The sequence below is a fragment of the Ictidomys tridecemlineatus genome, unplaced genomic scaffold (assembly GCF_052094955.1).
Source record: "Ictidomys tridecemlineatus isolate mIctTri1 unplaced genomic scaffold, mIctTri1.hap1 Scaffold_4662, whole genome shotgun sequence".
Taxonomy (NCBI): Eukaryota; Metazoa; Chordata; class Mammalia; order Rodentia; family Sciuridae; genus Ictidomys; species Ictidomys tridecemlineatus.
Window position 1 is genome coordinate 49,469 of NW_027523025.1, and position 14,622 is coordinate 64,090.

The window sequence follows — 14,622 nt, forward strand, 5'->3', positions numbered from 1 at the left end:
ATCCACTCATACAGGGCTACACTAATTTGAGGGGTATGGTTTGGAGGTGTGTTGAGCGTGGGTGGAGGATGTCCAAAGCAGGGCTGTGCCATCCAGAGCAATATATTTCTCTTGAGTTCCCCACTTATGCATTTCCTCCTCATGAGTATAATTCTCATTCACATTTTTAATCAATTTATTGTTATACTTCTTGTTCAGCTTGTGTTTCTCCTTCTTGTTCTTGTTCTTCTTCATCTTCTTCTCATGCTTCTTCTTATAGTCATCTTGACCTTCTTATTCATTGTCTCCTCCTTCAACTTATTTTCATTTTTCTCCTCCTCCTCCTCCTCCTCCTCCTCCTCTCTTCCCTCTCCCCTCTCCCCTCTCCCCTCCTCTCTCCTCTCTCCTCTCTCTCTCTCTCTCTCTCTCTCTCTCTCTCTCTCTCTCTCTCTCTCTTCTCTCTCTCTCTAAGAAGAGTTTACAAGCTGTGGAGGGTTCTATTCTACCACACACTTCTCTCTAGAAATGGCCTCTGGTCCTAAATGGACTCAGTTTGCAGTGAATAGAAAGATTGGAAGCCAGAAATGATTCTTCATTGAACTGCTTTTCTCATGTACTCATCTAGGTCAGGAAAGGCTGCCAAAGTAGGCACCCTGTGGTTTTCTGTCTTCTTTGACACAAGACAAAGAAGCCTCTCTTCTTGGCCCCTTGTGGATAATAGCTTTGCAATGCCTCCTCAGGCCAAGGAAAGAAAACATGATAGGCAGGTCCACAGCCCCTGGGGAACACGAAGAACCTGCAGATTTATGCCCCATCATTACACTTTGTTTTGTGCACAAGTCCCACCATACTCTTCCTGGGCATTGGGCCAACGCATACTGTGTTTTGGCTCCCAGTTATCTTGAGCCCACTGTGACTCACTGCTCCCTACCCTCTGATGGTTCCACTTACTCTGATGGTTCAAGACAATTTGCAGAAGCTTGTAGTTTTCTGGATCCTTTTGCTAGAGCAAGTGTGCATCTAAGGCCCTGCGGATGATGACTGGAGTCGTTTCCTGGCAGGTCACCTGAGCAGGGTTGGAGAAAGCTCATCAGAGAGGGAATTTGGGAGTAGCTACCCAGAGAACAGTGCTCAAGGACAATCAGAGACAAGTGAGCTCTCAACACAAGGGCACCATCTTGATACCCTGCTACCTGAGGCCTTCATGTGATCATGTGGGGTCTTCCTATGAGCCTCTAGTCCAATCTTGGTACAAGAGTTTGCTTCAACCTGCTATGCCCTACAGGGACAAGGGAATAAGGACCAAAAGGCTTTGTACAGACACACTCTAGTCTCATCAAGATGGTAGGAATGGTCCAGTGGACTTCCATATCCCTGCTCTGGTCTGGGATGCAGCTGCATTTTTGTGTGGACCAGGCACAAACCCTAGGTGCTTTGGTACTGACAGCCAGGGCACAACACACACTAGGACTCTTTAATGATAGGCATGGAAGTTGCTGGGCTCGAGAGTGTCAGTGCTTTCTGGGGTATCAGGAGGTTTGGACTCAGCAGGTGCAGTGGTTCAACATGGCTTCCCTGGAGGTGGACACCAGAGTCTCATGATGGATACTCCACACTCAGGAAAATTCTGCAGAGAGAGCCGCTGAATCTCTATTCATATACATGCAAACTAGGACACTAATGGGTCCCTCCAAGGCCCCCAGTTGTCTGTGACCCACACCTACCCACCCTAATCATTCTACAATGGCTCCCTTCTCTTCAACCAGCCACATATCCCCTCTCACACACAAGAAAATGACTGCCAACTCCTCTGCTTCAACCTCCATGGTTCAATATACTCCTCCTCAATACCAAGGTCAGTAGAGGATGGCCTGCATTCTCGATATTTCTCTGACCTCCTCTGAACCCAGCACTCACTCCTGCACTTCTGACCTGCACACCCCAAAACACGCAGGCCCACTCGCACCCAGACTTGGCATGCTGCTGCTCTCCCGCCTCTCTCTTCCTCACTTTCTGCTCTCCTTCCTGACCTTCCAGAAGCTCCAGTTCAAGAAGACAGGCCTAGTCCAAGGTGTTTGCTGTGGACTCGGTCTTCCCCAGTGTGGGCTCCCAGGAGACTCCCCTGCTCGAAGACTCACCAGGATGCTCTGATACTGTGTTGTCCTTTCGTTTTCCAGGTAGACGTGAATGAGGCACCTGCCTCTTACCCACCTGTTGTACTGGGGTCGTGGGGAGTACCGAGTGGAGACCCCTGATGTCCTGGACTCCAGCTCTGCCCCTTCCCAGGGAGAAGGCTCTGGCTCTGGGGTTGGCTTAGGAGCCGTGACAGGAACTGAGCTTGTAGCTAGAGGAGAAAAGATGCCAACATGACTGCCTTGCCCTGACCTTCGCACAGACAGACAATACCACTGCTCCTAGGAAGAACTCAGGCCCTTAGCCCACACAGGACCTCTTTGCAGACTGGGGTCACTTCCTGAGTGGACAAAGGCTTATCCTAATTTCCAGCCCAACACCAGGCATACAGATTCCCTGCAGTGGGACAGCAGTCGGACCTTTCCTCATATACCCTTAGGTACTCACCATAGTCCGCCTGGCTCTCAGGCTCTGCCTGGCTTTATATGTCATCTTCAGTTGGGGCCAGGAGGTGGTGTGCTTGGTGCTCCAGGAAGAGATACATATACGGCAGCAGCAGCTGCGGACTCAGAGAGCCTGGAGGCTGATGGGAAGCCTCGATGAAGAAGTTCACCCAGGTCCCCAGGAAGGAAGGTGAGGCACTGTGGGGAGGCAGGTGTGGAGTCAGCAAAACCCTGGCCTTGCCTTCACCACGGCCTCCAGAGCAAACTTCTGACCCTACACTCCTGAACCATCCCTGGCTCTGAACACACCAGTCCACCCCAGACAAGTCACAGTGGCTGTACAGGCAGGGACAGGACAGGTCGCCACAGGCAAAGAACCTTCAACAAAGGAGCGCTAGATCCATGGTTTGACAAGATCTCCCCTCCTCTGGGCAGGCCTGACACTCTTCTTCCTCTTGGCTACCTGCTCTCCAACCTGGAATGCACCTTCCAAGAGTGTCTGTCCTCCTGCCCACTCTTCTCAGGGCTCAAGAGACAATTCCTACCCTGGCGTGGGCTGCAATGCTACCTCATTCTCTGTGAGCTCTCACTGAGTCCCTCTGAGTAGCAGTGGACCTCTCTTTTCCCATGAGTGCAGAGCACATCTCTGTGGCCCTGGGGGAGGACAGGGAGGTGTGGTGTGGGGGGATCAATTGTCCCAGGGGCTCTCCCAGAGGACCATGACTACCTACAACTCCCCGCCTTATCCCTCCTACTGTTGAAGCCCCACACCTTACACTGCAGGCAGAAAACAGAATTGGGGAGAGCAGTCTTTCCTCAGCCTTCCCAAGTAAAATCACCTTGCAGGTCCCTATTGTGGAAACAGGAGCCCACCCTCTTGACCCCAAGCCCATTCCATGTTGAAGTTGGTCCAGGGGTCCACCATAGTCACTGAAGAGGAAAACGTGCAGTTATGCCTCATGGAGTCAGGAATGCATTCACATGTAGGATATGTACTCATGGCACCTGCGGTTTTAGGCTGACCCCCATGAAAAGGGACACAATGGCAGTCATTTGCACCCCATTTTTCACTGAATTATGAAACATGACTGGAAACGTGTCTTCACACAGTGGGTGCTTTCTCTGTGTTCATCAGTAAATGAGCCCAAACTGCTGATTCCCACATATCTCTGGGTGTGGGAGCTGCCAAGTCCAAATCCCCTGTCCAGCTATGTCCCAGCTAGGACGCTCTGTCCCACTATGGAAATTAACATGTCTTTATTAATCCAAAAGTGCTCTTCCCAAGGCCCGAGTTTTGAGACGCCTCTGGCACAGATCTACGTTCTTCACGAAGCCAACATCACACCAGAAAGACCACCTGGCCTCGCTGAGTCCACCTGGGAATGAGCTCAGTGCACACCATTGAGCTGTGGTGCCCAGTGTGTAGGGACTGCTCCACGGACCTCTGTGGATCAGCTGGAGTCAGGATGGTTTCTCTCCCTGAGAGGGGAGTTCACTGCCCTTGCAAGGCTGTGGCAAGCACCTCCAGGACTCGTCCCATTCGGGGCTGACTTTCCACTATGAGTGTGGTCCTCTATCTCATTAGGTATCACAAACCTTTGGGTCCCTGAGAGGTACATGGCAGCCCCAAGACCCAGGCATGAGAGGGCTACACACTTGGGCTTGGTGGTCTGGTGCTTACCTTGGGAACAAGAGATCCAGCACGTGCTGGGTGGGGATGAAATCCCAGGAGATTAACCCCATGTTGCTGCTGAAATGTAGGTTCCTCCCACCAATGTCAGGCAGGAGCTCATTCCTAAGCTGGTCCTGCCTGCAAGGTTCAAGGCTCTGTACCCTGAAGGGCTCCTCCGTGTTCTGATCATTTTCACCCTGGGTTGGGACCAAGAATGGTGGGTTCAAAATGGAAATGGTGACAAACAGAAAAATGACTTGTGCCAATACACTAGAGTCAAAGCACAATGGGACAGTTCCCATCAGTAAACACACACACACACACACACACACACACACACACACACACACACACACAGTCAGAATAGGAGTCCTGGGCCATTCATCAGGGATCAGACTAGAGGGCCTGCTGGGCTCACCTGCCCTGCCCTACTCACTGTTACTCTTGAGCTCGTCTGCGACAATCGCCAGAGGATCTGGCATCTAAGATGAAGCCTCACCCAGTGTATCCACAAAAGGGCTAGTTGGCCCCCCTGAGATTCCTGGGAGCCTGAGGCTCGGCATTGTTTGCAAGGACAGGTGAACATCCTTCTCACTCCAGTTTCTCCAACCAAATGAGCTCGGATGGCTTGGTCAGTGAAGTGGGTGCCTGGATACCAGGGTTCCATGTTCTGTTTGATCCATTTTCAAGGCAATGATGTCATTTCCTGTGCCCATACCTGAGCCTTTTTTCACATAAGACCACTTTCAAAAGCCCTATGGGGTGCTGATTTCTCCTCCATGCCTACCCATCTCAGGTGCGCATGTGTTCACCAACAACTACCCAAACATCCCCACCAGCATCTGCCCTGCTTGGTGCCACTAGAGTTCCAGCTTGGAGCCTTCAAAAATGCATTCACAACCAGTCCTTCCCTCGCAGCAGCTTTTGGAGCCTGGTCCCATCATTGTGCAACTCATAGTGTGCCCAATCTTTTCTGGAAAGTAAGGTAGCATCTAATCTCTAGGGTTTATTGTGTCTATTGGCCCATAACACCCTCTATTCTCTCTGAAACCAGAGATGGGACTCACAGGTGGCTAAAGCACAAATGTAGAGATAGGACAATCACAAGAAGAGGAGAGAAAAAGAATGCACCCTAACTCAAATCACGCCTATGTCCCACACAGGGACATGGTCAATGTCCGTCCTATCCTGGCTGCAGTTCCCTCTCTACACCATGGCAAGTTGGAGGGCACTGAGATGCAGAGGCTGTTCCCCTCTGCCATACAACTTCCCAAAGCTTCTCCTAAGATTTCAAAAGGGCCAAGTGTGTCTAGTGTTGAGGTCTCTCAGAGACTCCGAGGTACCACAGCATCCTGCTGCCCAGAACCGGTTCACCCCTCACCTCAAGGGGGCTCAGCCTCCTGATTCATGGAAATTGAAGTGGGTACAGGTGATGGGATATCATCTCCAAGACCGAGTTATGCCAAGTCCATGACTCCTGTCTGCATCCCTGTCTCCAGCACCACTCCCCCCTCTCTTTCCTCCTCAGAGCAAACAAATCCATTTAGCAAGTGTTTCCTGTGATAAAGACATGACAATCACCCATCCTCTCATTACAAAGACACTGAGGCTCAGCCAACATGGATCCTACTAGGAACACAGGCATAAACTCAGATTCTGATCCTCCCAGCTGAGACTCAGTGGAGCCTGGACTCCCAGCCTCCTGAGTCAAGGAAACAAAGGTACCTAGCTGAGCCACCTTGGATGCAGCTGCACACAAACTGAACTCATCAATGCCTCTTGCTCTCAGTTGTGAGTAAGAGGGTAGGCAGTGTTTCACAACCCTGGACATCAAGTGCAGTCTCCAGGCTTTGGGGTGTGCCCTGGCCTCTCTGTATCTGCCCAGGCCCTCCAACCCACACTGGCCTTTTACCCAACCTCCTCCTAGGTCCAAACTCAATCCTGCCTCTCAATTTCTGCTGCCTTCCCCAACACACCGCTCCCCAAATTGAGCAGGGCTGGCTCTCTGTTATCATGCTGGTGCCAGCAGCAATGCCACCCCACTGACATAATTCTGAGTCCCAACCTAGGCACTCCAGCTGTCTTTGCCACACCTGGCCTGTTTGGGCTCTGGCTCTTGCTCTTTTCTTTCATGTGCATGTGTTTTGAGGTTTTGAGTTTCTCCCACTGCAGAACTGCAGCTGTAACAGGGTAGAGCTCATGAGGGTGACATTCTGAGCCACATCCAATCCCATCAAGACTGTTAACTGGGGTGATGCCGGAACACAGTGCTGAGTGAACACATGGGAGGTGGTTGGACCCACCTTGCCTCTGAGTGGCTTCCTTTCAGGACAGGAATGTAGGGATGGGAGCCCCTGGCGTGGGATGCTTTGCACAAGGCGTGACCATGGGCTCCCTTTCCTGGCAAAAATGGCTCCACTCAGCATGGAGAGCACTGTCTTTCCTGGTGGCTAACAACAGCCCTGGACCCCAGAAAGGAACCCACACTCAAGATTTACGTCTGAGTGTGCATGTCCTCGAGTAAATGAGGTCTCCTGATCCCAGGTGCAAAGGGGTAAGTCCTCTAATTCCAGGGGCCATGAAGGGACATTTGAGTTTCCCTTGTCCTTCTTTCCCTCTTCTGAACCCATGGTGTCCTCACACTAACCACAGTTAGGACCCTAGCCTTATTCCCCAATGAGGATCATTAGGCTCCATAAAGAACAGTCTCTAAGATGCTCAGTGGACCAACAACCTCTGCACAATGTATAACCCTATCCATCCAAGATGCAAGAGGATTTCTATTCAGGAAAACTAGGAAAGGGAGAGCCTTTGTCAAGGACACAAGGACATTAGTGAGTGAGTAGTGATTAATGGATGGAGAACTATTTCCACCACCAACTTTCAGGAGCATATATGGCCCTTTGGAGAATTCTGCAGTGTGTTGGTGATTAAGGAGAACGTGTGAATCCAGGGGTCACTAGGTCCTCTCAGCCATAAGGAGGGAAACTGCCATAAAAGAACTAGGACAAGGGTGCGAGGAATGCTCACGGGGGGGAGATCGGAAGGAAGGAAAGTGTACTCATTACAAAAGTGTCGCCTGAAAATTCTTAGCCAGCCAAAAGTCGTGCGAACTTGTGTGGAAAAAGAGTCTTTGCACAGTGATGAAGCTAAGAGCTCACATGATGGAACACAGCCTCAACTGGGACCAAATCCAATATCTGATATTCTTGTAGGAAGAGGAGAGTCTAGACCCAGATACCAGGGAGACTGGGGAATACCAGCTATGTGAGGTTGGAGCCAGGACGGGATGCCCATATAGGAACCACAGATCGTGGGCAGCAATAGGAGAGTGGGCAAGGGCTGGGAGAGTTGGGGAGACAGTCCCCTAGGAACCTGTGAGGTGTTTTGGCAGTGGGACCGCCCAACACCTAATGTGTTGAGCCCCTGGAGCTTGAGGGAAGGCCCTTCCTCTGTAGTTGGCCACCCAGTTGACAGAGTTTGGTTGTAGCAGGCCTAGGACTCAGCTGAAGGTCTGAGCATGTTGGCCATGCAGGATGGATCTGGACCACAGACACACTCTGATGACTGTAGGGTCTCAGCCCTGCATCAACACAAGCACCAAGTCAGGCCAGGTGGAGAAAGGGCTAGGAACACACTCTGGGGGCTGGTGCCTATATTACTGGGAGCACTTCTGACCCCAATTCCCTGATCTGCTGCCAACACAGGCTACAGAGGAGGGTAGAGGGACATAGAGCATGGATCTGCCCCACTCAGTGGGCCCAGGCATGTATCATGGCCAGCAGCCTCGTTCCATGCCTGGTGAGTCCTGAAGCGGCCCCCTCTTCCCATCCTGAGAGCTCTTCCCTTCCTCATGTGCCACTACCTTCCCACTGTCTCTGGAAATATCTACTTGGTGTGGTCCTCTGGCAGTTTATGATTTAAGTTAAAAAAAAAAAAAAAACAGGTCTTGGTGCTCAAAAATATTTGATTTGCCTATCCTCATCCCCCAACCCCAATATTTTCATTATTTCCTCAACATATGAAATTTTACTAGCAAAAAGTTAATTTCTAATTATACAAAGTTGATTCAAATAACATTGGTATAAATAATCAATCACCGTACTTTCAATGTTTGTTCTCCTTTCCTTTTAGAAACTGCTGGAAAAAAAGAGAACAGATGGGGCTGGGGATGTGGCTCAAGTGGTAACGTGTTCGACTGGCATGCGCGAGTCAGTGGGTTCGATCCTCAGCACCACATAAAATAAAATAAAGATGTGTCCACTGAAAACTGAAAAAATAAAACAAACAAACAAACAAAGAGAACAGAGGACAGACTCATGGAAATGCTTGAACTGACAAGAAGCTCCCACTCAAGCTCAGCATTCAGTCCTGGACAGGGTACGACCAGGCCACTTTGACATCTACTCCAAAGAGTCTACCAGACAGAATCCTCTGACTGATCCCTGAGTGAGCCATAGGAACTGGCTAGAAAAGCCTTCACATTCCTCAATACATTCTTCACTTCAGAATACTGGACAAGAATTGATATCCATCTCTTGTTACCTTGCTCCCCCACCAACCATTCTTCAACAAATTCAAAGGAGCAACTCATGCAAGCACACAGAAAGGGGTGTTTACTACACACATCCATGTGCGAAAAAGACAACTGGTATTTCTTGTTTGGGCTATTTCAAATAAAATCACTTCTGCATGACCTCCACAAACCAAAGGAAAATATTTGTGAAATTCCCATGTAGAAGACAAGATACACTTGCCAAGGAGGCAGTGCCAAGAATTTTGACACTCCAAGTGTAGAGTGTGTGTTTAGGAGGCAGTCACAGTTTCCATGAGAGAGTCCCATGAAATCAATTAGGAAGATCCATGCTCTAGCCCTACCATACAAGTGATGTGACCTTGAAAGAGTCATTTAGTCTTAGCAACCATCACCACTAACCACTAAGTAAATGAATAAAGGTCCTCAGGTGTCAAGCTACAAAATGTGTGATGAGCATGGATGAGGATGGGTGGGAGAAGTCTCCCCCTCTAACACAATTAGGGAAGGCTGTGCCTGCCCTCAAGTGGCTGGGGGGCCTGGGATCCTGCCACAGAGGGGGATTCCAAACCTCACATCCCCTGACCCAGGCCAGAAGATCAGGTACAGTCCAAGGACCCTGGGGTGGCCCAATGGCAATAAAGGTTAAAAGGAACTAGGGATCTGCCTGGACCCTCAATCCCCTACTCTGAGCAGGGCTGCATGATGAGGCCAGAGGCCATCCACAGCAATCTGCCTTTACAGGAAAACAGGTACTGCAGGTTGTTTCTGGCTCACTGAATCAGGGTGGTCTTTTCATAAAGCAAGACCACTTCCTCACATTTGACCAGCAGCTCATGTGCTGACAGCACAAAGGATGGCTTGACTCAGGCCCTGAGAAACGAAATAGAAAATTCATAGCAAATCCATCTTTAGCTCATCCACATCATCAGGGGCTCTGATTCATTTCCGTCAACAAAGGGGTCTGAAATGGTGTCTAAACACGCTGGGGACTCACCTCTGTGTGGAAGTCTTCAGGAAAAAGGGGATCAAATCTCATGAAGCAACTCTTCTCTCCTCTAGCCCATGGGCAATGCAAGGAATCTGCATGATACCAGAGGCTCACTCTCTCTTCTCATGTCTTCTGGAAAGGAATCATTAATGCTTACTTCAAGGTGAAGCAGAAGCCTGAATTCCCAGCTGCACAGAAGTGTTTGAGTGCAGTGTCTCCCTTAAAACCCAAAAATAAAAAAAACAGGTCATTAAACAGGCACATGGATTAGAGTACATGATCAATGATCCCTCCTCCCTGGAGCCTTCCACATGCCCATCTTCCACATTCACAGTGCAATGCTTGGCCATTCTCAAGACCAGGAGACCATGATGCTCACCAGGAAGTCAATAAGGAACATGAACAAAGCAGCATGGATTGCAGAAGGTGGCACACCAAGGATCTTCAGTTCTGCTGCTAGAACACAAAAACTTAACTTCAGTATTGACTTTCTGCCAACTACAAAGTATGATAGCAGTGTCAAGCCCAACATGCAGATATGCAAGTAGTAGGTGACACCTCACATCCATTCACAGAAGTGGGCAACATCTGCAAGGGAACAAGGAAGTATCTTATCCTTTCTCATAAAAATCATCAGAAACAAAATTAAATGGATGCAAGACTTCTCATTTCACTATTACGTAGCTGTTGGAATTCCCTATTAAATAATACCTCCTCCAAAATAAAAAGTATCTCAGACATGTGTCAACTATTCAATGGATGACATTTTAAAAACTATGGCCTTTACTTAATATTTATGTATGCTATATCCCTGCCTAAGGCTCTTTGGGAAAGGAGCACATAGAATTGGATCTTTAAAAATCTCACTTTTGCTGATAAATATTTCTGCTGATCTCAGGCATGGCAAAGTGAAAAGTGGGACTCTGGATATTCAAAGAATGCAATGTTGTGGGATTTGTGTCCCTGATCGATACATAGCAATGGTTTCTATGAAATCCAGTGAGGGAGCAGGAGTAACAAAGCTGATTGCACAGATGACCTCAGGGAATACTGACAGGTAGGGCAAATGAAAAATATGTTCCAGCTGACCATTGGTATTTGGGCTTCTGATCCCAGTCCTGTTTTTAAAAAAGGTGCAGACAGGCAGTGTTCATTAAAAAATGTCTACCATGTAAAAGTAGGTAATTTAAATGGCATCTAGTTACACATCTGATAGAATGGTCTGGCAACATATGAATTTCATTCTAACAACAACAACAACAACAAAACATAGAAAATGAGACATAAAGATAAAACCTTGTCTTCACCAGGATGCCTAAAAATAGGTTTTATTTGGCTCATGCAAATATCTTTCAATAGAATTTCTGATTTCTGAATGAACCCATTCAATTTTATACTGCACAGATCCCAAGGTTTCTTTACACAGTATTCTCTTCTTTTTAAAGCCTCACATAGAAAATGTCTCACAGGACATAGGAGGGGAATGACCCAAAGGATGACAGAATGGCTGGAACCATTCTCAAATGTGCACATACAGCCAAAAGTTTGAAGGTACCTAATTATATTCTAAAACAATTATGAACCTATTTGATCCATTAATTAATAAATATCACCACTTTACCACTTGAACCAAATCACAGAAAATTGGAAACAGATGATCATTGGCTTTGATACCTTTACTTCCATTTCATTACCCAGAGATGATCAGAATGCCTAAGATCCTGGGGATATATTTCAGCTCAGCCCATGGTATTGCTTCATTGTTTTATTATTTTGTAAATAATAAAATATAACTTCATGTTGAATGATATATTCAAGCCATGAATATATCATCCAACATTGTTCTTCCCAAAACATTAGCCCAATTTCTGTGCATGCTCACTTACTATTTAGGAATTTTACTAATTGTTTGAACGTTCTAGAGGACCTGTTAGACTCGTAATGGACAAATAATCCAACATACTCTTGAGAACGTATGAGTGCCATAAGAAGAAAATAAAGTCAGCCTACAGCAATGGGCAGCTGCCTGCCCTCGGCTGGGAGGAGCACTGGAGAGGGCACCAGGGCTGCTGGGCAGCAGAGGCCTCCACAGCCCTGCAGGGAGCCTGGAGCACAGCTCTGCAGAACCATGCTCAGCCCTGGACAGAGGCACATGAGTTTCCATCACAGGCTAGAGTGTGACAGTCCTAGGTGCACGCCTGTCATGCCAGCCACCAGGGAGGCAAGAGGAACATTTGATGTCAGCCTTGGCAATTTAGACCCTGTGGCAAAGGGGAAAGACATTTACAGGGGTCTCTGAATGTGTAGCTCAGGTACATCACTTGTCTAACAGGCTTAGGGTCCTGGGTTCAATCCCCAGAAATACATATATACCAAAAAGTGAACTTGGAACATCATTTAAAATGATGGGTCAGATACACAGAAGGATTTCAATATCACCTCTCAGAGGAGCTCAACTTGAGATTAGAAGGCAACAAATGACCACCCGGACCATTGACTCAGTGTCTGAAACCCTCTTTGAGCATGGGAAGAACTGCTGGCAAGATACCAGAGGACTAGAGTACTGTGGCCCCTGTAGGGGTGTCTCTTGGCTACTGACAAAGATTGTTCCCCTCCTGGGGCAGCTGAGAGCAAGCTGGGCCTTGATGCAAGGACTAGTGCTTTAGATATAGACTATGCAATCAAGGGACAATGTCTTTAATAAAACTGGAATTAAGAAGTCACTTTGATAAAATTTTTAAAAAAAAGGAGAAAATAAGGTCAAGTAGAGGAACGGGCAGAGGCATCCAGAGGAAGCCCATTTTCACAGGAGAAAATGCCCCAAAGAAAAGCATCAGAATAGATATCAAGAAAAATACTGGGCTGGGGATGTGGTTCAAGCTGTAGCATGCTCACCTGGCATGCATGCGGCCTGGGTTAGATCCTCAGCACCACATACAAAGAAAGATGTTGTGTCTGCCGAAAACTAAAATATAAACATTAAAATTTTCTCTCTCTCTCTCTCTCTCTCAAAAGAAAAAAAAAGAAAGAAAAGAAAAATACCAACAAAAACAGTGTCCTCTCACTTTGTATCTACTCAACAAGCAAAAGTTAGAAAGTTAGATAATACAATCCTGGCCACATACAGAGCTATTCAGAAGAGCCACTTGGCTGTGCTTAGTCAAAGAAGTAAACATACATACTTTGACCTAGAAATTCCACCTGTCAATACATTACCCACATAGTGCTTAAGCAGTTTCACAAGGGGACATGCACAGGGAAATTTATCCTCATGTTCCTTACAGAGTTGTCTGTGCTTACAGGGAGTTGAGGGCTGTCAGGGTGCCCATAGGTGGGAAAGTCAAAAGCTAAAAATGTAATGGATGCCAACCTGGATATATTAATAGAAATCAGTGAAAAACAATAGATTGATACATGACAATAAAATCCCTGAGTTCAAGTTCTTGCTATCCTACCTACCAACAATCATGCTTGGTCAAGATACTGACGTACTTCAAGGCAAAAAAGAAAGAAAGTATTATGCCATCATTAGTTTTCTTAAATGCAAAAAAAGAAATGGTAATATTTACTGAGCCATGACCTGTTATACATAATATGTGAGATTATTGTGGACATGTTGGTAAATGATTATCTTCTCAGATATATTCCGTGACTCACCAAATGCAAAGGCCCATGAAGAATTAGTCTCCACACATGAATTCTTCCTCAAAAGCCTTGAGTCAACAGGGGCTTCGCAAAATGGCTTCTTGGGCAACTTGATGACCTCCTCCTCAGGCAATGCTTCCACCTGAAAGATGTCTCCAACTTGTTCTCGCTCACATTTCCACAGTGTCGTCAAAAGAAACAACATCCGATACTCTATTGAATAAATCCTGAAACGGACCAAACACCGTACTTCTTTAAATATTTTAAAATTATCAAATGCAACTTCAACTCAATAACTTGTATTAGGCAAAATGCAACCTTAACCTCTTACACTGTGCTCTTTTACAGACTCACGTGTCCTAGGTTCTGACTTAACTGGACACTGAGCAGTCAGAACACGTGCTACTTCACATTCCTTACAGGTGTTCAATTCATCTCTGCCAGGCTGAATACAAATCCCTGGTCACTTGAGAATGGAAGCATATCTCCCACAACAGCATGCATCAGGAAACACTGAGGTTTTCATTAAAATACCCTTTTGAAAATCACCTAAACCCTGCCAGCTCACTTTTCTCATCTCTAAAACGAAAGGTCCAACAGGACTGTCCACCTCGTGATTTCCCTGGAGTTTCCTAGAGGAATCAGGCTTAGGCTGGTGTCTGAAGCCAAGCATGCAAACAACCCATTTTAGCAATCAACCGCCGTCACTAGGAATCATCCCAGGGCACATTCTGCAAAAGCTGTCCCCAGGCGACTCTCTCACACACAGTGGAGAACCTGGGGCCCCAGGACTCCCTCCCCTGATGCCCACCCTATCGCTGCTCTCTCCATGGCACTTCCAGGAACTGCACTGCTTTGCTGAATCCTTAAAACCCGCAGGGTCTCTTCCCATGTCTACCAGGAGCAGGAAGGAAACAGGACTTAAACCCCAGAATCCACAGGTGCCACAGGAAAACAAAAGGACACAGAGTCAGTGACACCTGACACCTGGGCGGGTCTCCCTTTTAAAGGTCTCCTGCCCCCAGGTCACCTGGGCTCCCCTCCCCTCTCCAGGGGCCTGCGGGCCCCCTCTTCTCCTCTGAGGTCCGTGGCGCAGGCCACACGGCTGAGGCCACCGCGTCCTGAACAGGACCCTGCAGGTCAAACTCCACCCGCTGTGACCAGCAGCTCCGCCAAGGAGGGCCCTCAGGTGAGAACCGGGAGCGCGGGGTCCGCGGTGGGCGCT

The 14,622-nt window shown here is 47.8% G+C and overlaps 1 long non-coding RNA gene across 1 annotated transcript; it reads right to left on the reverse strand.

The window, feature by feature from the left end:
* Positions 1-882: 882 nt before the first annotated feature.
* Positions 883-4,680, reverse strand: LOC144373736 (uncharacterized). Its single transcript, XR_013433296.1, has 3 exons — positions 4,237-4,680; positions 2,560-2,753; positions 883-2,323 (listed from the first exon to the last, which is right to left on the reverse strand). It is a non-coding gene; the product is annotated as an uncharacterized LOC144373736 (long non-coding RNA).
* Positions 4,681-14,622: the final 9,942 nt, after the last annotated feature.